The sequence below is a fragment of the Pinus tabuliformis genome, chromosome 6 (genome assembly GCF_031772625.1).
Source record: "Pinus tabuliformis cultivar Carrire ecotype Pingquan chromosome 6, CPIR1, whole genome shotgun sequence".
In the NCBI taxonomy this organism is placed as follows: Eukaryota; Viridiplantae; Streptophyta; class Pinopsida; order Pinales; family Pinaceae; genus Pinus; species Pinus tabuliformis.
The window spans coordinates 1754868772-1754880262 of record NC_142292.1 but is presented as its reverse complement, the minus strand read 5'-3'; positions in this window follow the sequence as shown (position 1 = coordinate 1754880262).

Genomic DNA, 11491 nt, shown 5'->3' with positions numbered 1-11491 from the left:
AATCGATGTCCATTTACGACAAAGGAAGTTTGATCTGTATCGATAGTTTTTATCTTGACTGAGCCATTTTCATAGACTATATCTACCTCATAAGGTCCAGCCACTATGTTTTCAATTTTCCTTTGAAATCCTTAAATTTGTTGTCATACAACAAAGCCCAGTCACCTAGTTGAAAATGTTTCTTCTTAATAAACTTATCGTGCCATTTGGTTCTTTGATCTTGAACAAGCATCGTCCTTTGAAGAGCATCTTATCTAATCTCATCCAATGCATTCAATTCCATTAGCCTTTGTTTTTGTGCCTCATCTAAATCCATTCCTAGTTGCATGGCAGTTCTGAAGGTTTTAACTTGGAATTCTATAGGAAGAAATACCTGTTTCCTGTAAACCAACTCATAAGGAGAATGTCCTGTTGTGTTTCTCTAGGTTGTCCTATAGGCCCACAAAGCTTCTGGTAACCTATCAGCCTAGTCTTTATGATGCAGTTGTATTTTCTTGGTGAGAATGGCCTCGATTACTTTATTGGTAGACTCTACCTGTCCATTCTCCTGGGGGTGGTAAGGTGTAGATTTCTGGTGTCTGATTTTATATTGCTCTGTAATAGATTTGACCAATTTGGAAGTGAATTGAGTGCCTTGATCAATTACTATTTCCCTTGGTACACCAAAACGGGTAAATATCTCTTCAAATAAAAAATCGGAAACAGATTGTTCATTATCATAATATAGTGCTTTAGACTGTACCCACTTGGTTACATAATCCGTACATATCACAATATATTTCTTCTTTTTGGACATAGGAGAAATTCGTCCTACAAAATATAATGCCCATTTATCAAAAGCTTCGATGACGACCTATACTTGAAGAGTCATTTCATCTGCTGGGATAGGTTTCCCCATCCTTTAACAATCATCACAGCTAGCCACATATTTATTTGCGTCCTTAAATGGTGGGCCAATAATACCTGGATTGTAACACTTTATATGCAGTTCTTTTTTCGGCGAAATTTCCACCACACGGCTCATTATGGCAAGCTTTTAGAATGTATTGCATCTCATCTTCTCGTACACATCTTCTGATCACCAGATTTGGTCCAGTACGGTATAAACAATCCTCATGCCACATATAATTAGCACTAAGTTGTATGATTCTCTGTTTTTCCCTTGAAGACAAATTTTGTGGCAACTTTCTTGTAACCAGGTAATTAGCTACATCTGCATACCAAGGAGTATAAGTAGAAATAGAAAATAAATTCTCATCCAGAAAATCATCAGTAACTGGTGCACTGTCACCTATGTGGACAAGTCTAGACAGAAAATCAGCGACAAGATTATATTTTCTTGGTCTGTCAATGATAGTAATATTAAACTCTTGCAGTAGTAACAACCATCTAGTAACACAGGCATTGGTGATAGGTTTATTCATTAAAAATATAATAGTTGAATGGTTTGTGTGTACAAAAACTTCATACCCGGTTATATAATGTCTAAATTTATTAATGGCATGAACTACTGATAAGAATTCTTTTTCAGTGACCATGTAGTTTAGTTCTGTAGGAGAGAGATTTTTGCTAACAAAATAGATGGCATAGGGAATTTTATTCTCTCTTTGGCCCAAAACAACCCCCAAAGTTGTGTCTGAGGCATCAGTATAGATGTGAAAATAGAGGGCCAAATTTGGTCCTCTTAGAATTAGAGTAGTTGACAGTTTTTGTTTAAGAGTTTCAAGGGAAAGTTGACAATTAGAATCCCACTGAAATTCTGCATCTTTGGTTAAAAGTATGAACATAGGAGCGGCTATTGTTGTAAAATTTTGAATAAATCTTCTATAACACCCGACATGCCCCAGGAATCTTCTAACTTCTCTTTGAGAGATGGAATTTTTGATCTGAGCGATTATTTATATCTTAACAGGGTCTACTCTTATCCCAATACCATAAATATGATGGCCTAACACAACACCCTCTGTAAGCATCATTCTAGATTTTTCATTGCTAAGGGCAAGGTTGGTCTCTTGACATATGATTAAAACTTTCTCTAGGTTGTCTAAAGCTTGTTGGAAATCTTCCCCATATATTGTGAAGTCATCCATATAGACTTCCACACAGTCTTGGGTTAGATCGGAAAAAATAGCAAGGACAACCCTTTGAAAGGTGGCAGGGGCATTGCATAACCCAAAAGGAAGCACCTTGTAGGCATAAGTACCCCATGGACAAGTAAATGTAGTATTTTCTTGGTCTTCGGGTGCAATTTGGATCTGATTATAACGCTAAATCCATCCAAGAAGGAGAAATACTTCTTCCCAGATAAAGTATCCAATACTTGATTGATGAAAGGCAAGGGAAAGTAGTCTCTAAAGGTAGCCTTATTTAGTTCCCTAAAATCCACACAAATCCTCCATTTACCATTTTTCTTAGGTACAATGACTAGTGGTGATACCCACTTACTATCAGAAATAGGGTAAATGAAGTTAGCATTTAAGAGCTTTTGAAGTTCTTCTTTTACTATATTTGTTAGCTCCCTCTACTACTAGTGTAGCCCCTTATTACTATTAGTGCAACCCCCTTATTGTATTGTTGTGCCCATGTAGTTTCCATATTGTTATTATTGTGCCCCATAGAAGACCACTATTGTTATTATTGTGCCCCATAGAAGACCACTATTGTTATTGTTGTGCCCTTACAATATTATTGTTATGTCGGCTTTGATTATATTGTGACCCCTTAGACTCCTATATATAGAAAAGAGGTCTTGTCATTTGTATGATCCAAGAATTGTTCATTTGTGTAATGTAAAGGAGGTTTCCCCCTCGAAGAGGCTTATTTTGAAGTCATTGGTCTATCTCTTCTTCTATTTTGTGAGCTGGTTGCATAACATTTGGTATCAGAGCTTTGGATTCTAGGGTTTTACTATTTCAAACGTCATCGTGGCATTTTCATTATAACTGTTTTTCTACGAAGTTTCATAAGCTGAATTTAAAACCCATTTGAGCCAAAATCTTGACGAACGTCGTGACCAAATTTCAGATTTTTTGTCGCTATAGTTTTGAAAGATATGATCCAAGGAAAGTTAGGGTTTTTGCAGGCTCCTGAATTTCATCTCAAACAAGTGACCTTGTGAAAATCGTCATAACTTTCTCTCTAAGCATCAAATTCAAATTTCGCAAAAAGTGAAAGAAAAAGCATGGAATATAGTTTGTTGGGTACTGTTTCATAGACGAAGGTCGAAACAGTGACATGTGGCATGTCGTACAAGTTCACTCTACTGAACCAGTCTATAATAAGGTCATCATGGGAGATTGAGCATAACTCTTTCTTGTGGAATCCAATATCGATCAGACTTATGGGGTTGAAAATGTTAGTTTCCGGTAGCATCAGAAGTGCCCTAGCCTTGAAAATGGATGGAGAGGCTAAGGCACATGATTTCTAAAGGAACCATAAACCGTCTGGTGAAATTCCACTCGAATGGTGTTTTATTAAAATAATTAATATTTTTAATGGAGTTCCTAAGTTTAAACTTACGGAAATTAAAATATTAATGGGTATCAATCAAAATATGGGTGAGAATGATCTAGAAGGAGAATCAAGTCATGTTTCAATCTTAGCCATTGATTAGAGACTTAAGCTCGGTCGTTGAAGTCTCAGCGAGAAAAGTATAAGGAGGAGGCTTGGGGTTCATTTAGAAACACACACGGAGAGAACGAATTGATATGGAGTTCGATTTTTGGGGCTAGGAAGTTGAGAAATTTGAACTAGGTGATCATTCAATAGCAGAGGGGTAGAGAGAATTTGGGATAAGGACTTTCCAGAGAATACTGACAGAGAGGCGGAGAGAGCTTGTGGAGGAAGCACAATATTCGGGAGAGTCGACACTGGGCCAATATGGGCGCATGTAGCCTTGACGCAGAGCCAGAAGGGCCAACGCAAAGGAGAAAGTTGCCTGTCACCCAGAAGTCGGAACTGTCGGGAACTACCGAAACATCCGGGATAGCTGACACGGAGGACAGAAGAGCTAACGTAGCGCTGACGCAAAGCCTCAAAGGCTGACCCAGGGCCTACGCAGGGCTAGCGCAAAAGTAACCAAGGTTAGCCAGTCTTGTTGTCGGATCGGCCAAAATTCTACTGAGTGAAGCGAGGTAAAACTTACTCAGATTTTCCGCCAGTATTTTCTCTGTAAAGGATTTCTATATGAGCATCCTATATTTGTATTCAAATATTTCTCCTACATAATAATAAACCCTTAGAGTTGTTGCACTGGTTTTCCCGCATTGGGTTTTTTCGGGGACTATTGTGTCCAAAAATAAGTGTGTCCCATGTATCTTGTGCTTTGCTATGTTTTCTATTTCATGAGATCAGACATTTAATTAGTGTAGGTTGCAAAAGTAATTTGCTACATTATTCAGAAGAATAACTTGATAATAAAAAAAAATCAAGTAGGTGAAGTAGATTCAGATTTGCTATAGTAGGGGTTCCTTGAGTGTAATAATTTTCACACGGTATCAGAGGATTGATTTTGAAATAGGAAGAGCAGATCCAGTGCTGAGCAGTGAGGCTAAAAGCTGCACTTGGCAGCAATTTGAATCCCCTTGAAGGGATTGCGTAGTCCTTGTCGGGAAGCAGATCTAAGGAAATCTCTCTTTGAGTGAGACGACAGAGAGGTACGACTTCCAGTTCGTGAGTTTGCAGAGGCAGAGGGAGTGACACAAAGCCTCAGCGCAGTGCTTGAAGGGCGCAATTTCTGCCGAGGCAGAAATCTACTGGAAAAGAACGAAGACACATAGAAGGGGAATTTTCTCCTCAAAGAACTTTCCACCAGAAAGTTTGAATTTATCACTTACTGAGCAGCTGAGCAGTGCTAAGCAGTGACTAGAGATCACCATAGGTTGGACAGAGCCTCCAACTATGTCATATGGAAGACCAAAATCTTAGTTGTTATGGAGGAATATGATCTCGAGGCCTACGTCAAAAGTGTTGTAGCTATTCCTGCTAACAACGATCAAAAGAAGAAGTACAAGGCCAAACAGGGGAAGGAAAAGGGGCTCATTCTCGATGGAGTTCGAGATAGTGTGGTCTCACACTTGCAGGGAAAGTATACAACCCGAGAGATGTGGGAAGCCTTGTCGTCTCTGTATGAAGGCTCTTCCGAACAATGGAAGATGTATTTAGAGCAGAAGTTGCAGCGGACTTTGATGTAGAAAGGAGAAAGGGTGAACCTCTATCTTCAACGTCTTCAAGACACTAAAGACCAACTTGCTACAGTAGGGTCCACTCCTCATCCAATCGCGATGGTGAGGATAGCCATGAATGGAGTCTTGGATGAATGACAAGTTTTCATCCAAAGCATATTGGGCAAGAAAAAACTACCTTCATGGGAGGAGATGTGGGCGGCTCTTCAACAGGAGGAGGTAAGGAGGGACCTAGTTAAGGTCAACCTCAATGGCATCAGTGGGAGTGGCACAAAGACGAAGGAGGAGGAGGAAAACGTAACTCTAGCATTGAAGGGACAGCAAAAGCAGAAGCGGAAGAAGGACATTTCGAAGGTGAAATGTTTCAAATGTGGCGAGATGGGTCACTTTGCATCTCAATGTCCTTTGAAGCAAAAGGATAAGGATGAGAAGCATGATCCAAAAGTAGCAGCCATGAAGATAGATGAGGAAGAGTATGCCATAAGTTCCCACGCATCTCCAGGAGGGAGATGGGGCGATATTGAGTTGTAGACAGGAGGACTACATGTGGGCAAGATCCTTGAAGAGTCCACCTCTTGGATCAATTCCTTGCTACCCAAGATTCAGTAATAGCAAGATGGACTTAGTGTCAGATGATGCAGCAGGTTGTTTGGAGGATAGATGCAGTAGCTTAGGACCAGAGACTGATCAACGCAGAGCAAGGTTGGCAGCAGTGTAGTTGGCACAGTGCAGAAATCAGCAGCAACGCGAAAGATTCAGAGGGTCAGAGACTAGTAGTAGTCAGATTCCAACATTCATTGTATTATGCTGAACACAGTTAAGTTCAATTAATTTTGGATGTTTTTCAGTTGCTTCTCTCAGCAACTGAGTTGCAGTACGGATGCAATGTTAGCAGTGGCAGTGCTAACAACATAGCAGAAGCAACATTTAAGAGGGAGTTATAGTACATATGTAGCAGTGGCAGTGGCAGAGTCATGGGAAGCAGCACAATAGCAGCAACAACACAATGTTGGTGGCAACAACAATGCAGAAAGGAGGTGCTTCATAAACATAGTAGCATGCAGGTGGACATTGTTGCTAGAGCGCTTTCCTCGCTAAGAGAGATTGTTAGTTTTTGGTAGCATCGGAAGTGATGTAGCCTTGACAATTGGTGGAGAGGCTAAGGCACATGAGTTCTAAAGAACCAGAAACCGTTTGGTGAAATTCCACCCTTATTGTATTTTATTAAAATAATTAATATTTTTAATGGAGTTCCTAAGTCTAAACTTAGGGAAATTAAAATATTAATGGTATTAATCAAAATATGGGTGAGAATGATCTAGAAGGCAGATCAAGTCATGTTTTAATCTTAGCCGTTGATTAGAGACTTAATTTCAGTCGTTGAAGTCTCAAGGAAAAAAGTATAAGGAGGCTTTGGGTTCATTTAAAAACACACACGAAGAGAATGAATTGATTTGGAGTTTGATTTCTGGGGCTAGGAAGCTGAGAAATTCGAACTAGGTGACCATTCAAGAGCAGAGGCACAGAGAGAATCAAGGAGAAGGACTTTCCCGAGATTACTGATAGAGAGATGGAGAGAGCTTGTGGAGGCAGCATAGTAGCCAGGAGAGTTGACATTAGGCTAGTCTGGGCCCACATAGCCTTGACGTAGAGCCATAAGGGCCAGCGCAAAGGAGAAAGTTGTATGTCATGCAGAAGCCGGAACTATCATAACAGTTGGGATAGTTGGCGCAGAGGGAAGAAGAGCTGACACATATCCTGAAAGGTTTATGCAAGGCCTACGCAGAGCCAATGTAGAAGTAGCTAGGGTTAGCCAATCTTGTTGTCGGATCAGCCAGAATTTTTCCGAGTGAAGTGAGGTAAAAATCACTTAGATTTTCCGCCAATGTTTTCTTTGTAAAAGATTGCTAGATGAGCATCCTATATTTTTATTTAGATATTTCTCCTGCATAATAATAAACCCTCAGAGTCGCTACACCGGTTTTCCCGCATTAGGTTTTTTCGGGGACTATTGTGTCCAAAAATAAGTGTGTCCTACGTATCTTGTTCTTTGCTTTGTTTTATGTTTCATGAGATCAAAAATTTAATTGGTGTAGGCTGCAGAAGTAATTTGTTTTAGTGTTCAGAAGAATAACTTGATAATGAAAAAATCAAGTAGGTGAAGTAGATTAAGATTTGTTGCAGTAGGGGTTCCTTGAGTGTACGAATTTTCACAGGAAAGAGGACTTAGAGGGCTACCACAAGCCAAAATTTCAGAACTTGGGGATCCGAAATTACAGAGTTACAGTCGTTTAAATATTGAGCTCTTAAAAGTAAGAAAAAAATGACTTGAATCAAGAAAATGGAAACACCCAGTAAGAAAAATTGGAGGGATGATTTGAAGAATGTGATTGAAGCTGTGATCAATATGATCAATGGTATAGAATCAGAATTGAATGGAAACATGGAAGATTTGAAGAAATACATGGAATGTTTGAAGGAAGGTGGGACAAAGTTGCTATAGGAAAGGCTTCCTAATGGCGAAAAGGTAGTAGAGGAAACTCATGATGAGAAAAAAAGAAATGTTAATCATGATTTCATAAACTCTAACGTTGGATTGAAGACCCACCATATTCCAAATATAGATATGAGGAAGTTTGATGGAAAGGATCTGGTAACTTGGATACTACAGATGGAACAATATTTTGATCTACATGATGTGCAACTGCCACAAAAGGTACGTATTGCATCTTTATATTTAAAACCGAATCAGTTTGTATGGTATAGAGGACTTTGTTCTCGTAAACCACTTGTTACCTGGTCAATTTTCACGGAGGAAACGATAGAACATTATGAGGATACAAAGAGCAACACCTTCTTTAGCCAATTGATAAATCTCAAACAAAAGGGTTCAATGGAAGAGCACATTGAGAACTTCCAAAATTGAATATAAGGGTAAATGATATTAAAGAGGAGAATAGGATTGATGTCTTCATAGGGACTTTAAAAGATAAAATCCAACATGAGGTTCGCCTTTGGGAACTTGATTCATTGGAGAAGGCATTCAAGTTGGCTAGAAAAGTGGAAAGCAAAATTATGGCAACAAGGAATTCTACCACTCACAAATCTAAATACAGAAGTGTTGTTGCTCCTAGTCTTCCACAACCTACAAGGTTGACACCACAACAATTGGAGGAAAAAAGAGAAAAAGGGCTTTGTTACAGTTGTGATAGCAAATACACTAAAGGTCATAAGTGTGCTGAGAAGAAATTATTTTACATAGATTGTGAAGAGGAGGAAGAAAATGAACAAGAAACGTCAAAAGAAGAGCATATATAACAAAAACCAACCCCATACAAAGAAGAAATGAAGATGACCATATCTTGTAATGCATTGACATGAATTACCACTCAAACTCTCAAGATAGAAGAGAATATCAAGAAGAAAAAGGTAATAGTGTTGATTGATTCAGTTAGTACCCATAATTTTATTCACTGTAAGATAGCCAAGGAATTGAATTGCTTCCTATATCTAGCACCAGAGTTTCGAGTGATGGTTTCAAATAGAGGAATCATAAATGGCTTGAAAAGGGCCATAATATCAAGCTATCCATGGGAGAATATGTATTGAATATGCCAATGTTTTCCATTCCAATGGGTGGTGCTAATGTTGTACTAAGAGTCCAATGGTTACAATCTTTGGGGAAACCAGGAAAGATAATCAGCTCTAATGGCATGACAAAGCTTCTAAAGAAATAACAACAAGGCGCAATTGCACAATTATGTTCACTAGAGGTTCAAACAGTGTAATTATCTATTTCTACAGATCTCCAAAAAGTATTGGACAATCATTTTAAGGTTAAGCAATGGAAGATCACATCGAGCATCAACAACAATTTCTCCAATCTTGAAGGATAACCTCACTTTAGTGCAAAATCGAATGAAACAACAGGCAGATCAAAATCGCAGCGAAAGAAGTTTTGATATAGGCGACTAGGTATTTTTACGGCTACAACCATACAAACAAATGTCCCTCAAGCAAGCTAAGAAGGATAACAAATTATCAGCAAAGTACTATGGTCCTTACCAGGTGTTGCAAAATATTGGTACTATGGCATACAAATTGTAGCTTCCTGCATCTTCCAGAGTGCACTCATTTCTCCATGTTTCATGCCTAAAGAAGGTTATCGGTGACAAGCTCCCAGTTCAAACAATATTGTCAGAACTTGATGAGGAATGAAAAATCATATTGGAACCTGAAGCAGTCACAGAAACAAGAACTCGACAACTATGAAATCAATCAATTTCAGAGTATCTCATCAAGTGGAAGAACTTACCCATTGAAGATTCCACATGGGAGGATGATAATTTATACAAAAGCATACAGAACTACTCAAGCATTGAGCACAACACTTTTTTGGAGGAGAGGGGCATGTTAGTTCCCTATAATACTAGTGTAACCCCTTATTATTATTAGTGCAACCCCCTTATTGTATTGTTGTCCCCATGTAGTTCCCATATTGTTATTATTGTGCCCATGTAGTTCCCATATTGTTATTATTGTGCCCCATAGAAGCCCACTATTGTTATTGTTGTGCCCTTATAATATTATTGTTATGTCGGCTTTGATTATATTATGACCCCTTAGACTCCTATATATAGAAAGGAGGCCTTGTCATTTGTATGATCTAATAATTGTTCATTTATGTAATGTAAAGGAGGTTGCCCCCTCGAACAAGCTTATTTTGAAGTTGTTGATCTATCTCTTCTTCTATTTTGTGAGCTAGTTGCATAACAATATCTTTTAGGGTTGGTTTAATCCTTCTTTGAGGTTGCCTCACTAGTCTAATTTCTTCATTTGTATAGATGTGATGCATGCAGGTGTTGGAGCAGATCCCTTCCATATCAGAATAATCCATGCAAAAGCACCACATTGTCTTTTAATCATTTGCATCAATTTTTCTTGTTGCTTTACTTCTAAACCAGAATTAACATATAGACACTTCCCAGGGTTAATTTCAACAGCATGGATAGAGGGTTCTTTACCTTCACTTATTGTTGTTATGGAAAACAATGTGGAGGTCATTGGATGACATGCTTCCTAAAATTCAGAACTGAAAATGTTCTCATATTCTTGAAAGGATTGTGGAAAATCAATACATCCCATTGTGGTTAAGAACAAGTTCAAAACTTGATCTTTGGTTTGTTCTTGAAGACCTTTAGACTGTTCAATTGTTAACAATGGTTCAATACATTCCTCCTCTCCATATGGGTTCTCTATCCATAAGGGGATTTCTGTAGCAGGCTGGGCAGGAGGAAATAAGGTAATTTTTTGGCTTTGACATCTATTGGAAATTGTCATCTCTCCAGTCCTGCATCCAATAAAGGCATCAACAGTGGCTAGCCAAGGTCGGCCCAGTACTACTGGATGTCCAGGTTTGGAGGATTTTGGATGGATCACAAAGAAGTCTACATGATATTCCCAAGAAGCTAGTACGATTGTTATGTCATCCAGGCTTCCTGTAGGTTTAAGGATGGATTTGTCTGCTAACTCCAATAGTGTTTGGGTTGGCCTCAAGCCTTCTAACTGTAACTTTTGCATAATATCCATAGTCATGACATTTATTTTTGCACCTAGGTCGACAAGAATGTTTGGTAAAGATATACCATTAATTTGTATGGTCACTACTGGATTCCCAGGATTAGTGTATTTAGAAGGCATCTCTAACATGGTTTCTGACAATTGGCTAACTACTTTTATAATAGGGGGGTCCTTCCTTTTTCTTCCTGAATTTTTAATGCAAAGATCCCTTACAATCTTGGCATATATAGGAATATCTTTGATAGCTTGAAGCAAGGGTATATTTACACAAATATTTCGCAGTTCAGCCTCTAAATCATATCCTAGCGGGACCTCAGGCTTTTTGACAAGCAATCTCTCTGGATAGGGTGGTTGAGTGACCTCCTGAGATGGTTTAGGTTGTATGGTAGAATTGATTGGTGTTGAGGGAGGGTTTTCCTCTTCATCAGGAGGAGAATATTCCTCTTGGCTACATATGTCCTTGTCTTCAAGAGGTGATTTTGTTGGTTGTTCTTCTTGAATGATCACTGCAAGTCTTGTTTTATTTAAGACCTTCCCAGATCTTAGTTGAATTTCACTGATTGGAACTGAAGTGATAGTGTAGGTAGGGAAGGTTTGCAGCTCCATATTCTGTACAGGTTGAGCTGACCTATTATTAGGGTTTGGAATGGGTTGTGCAGGTAATTGAGTAGTTCGAGGAGGATTTGGATTTGGTGGCATTTGTTGTTGATTTAGATTCATGGGTAGAG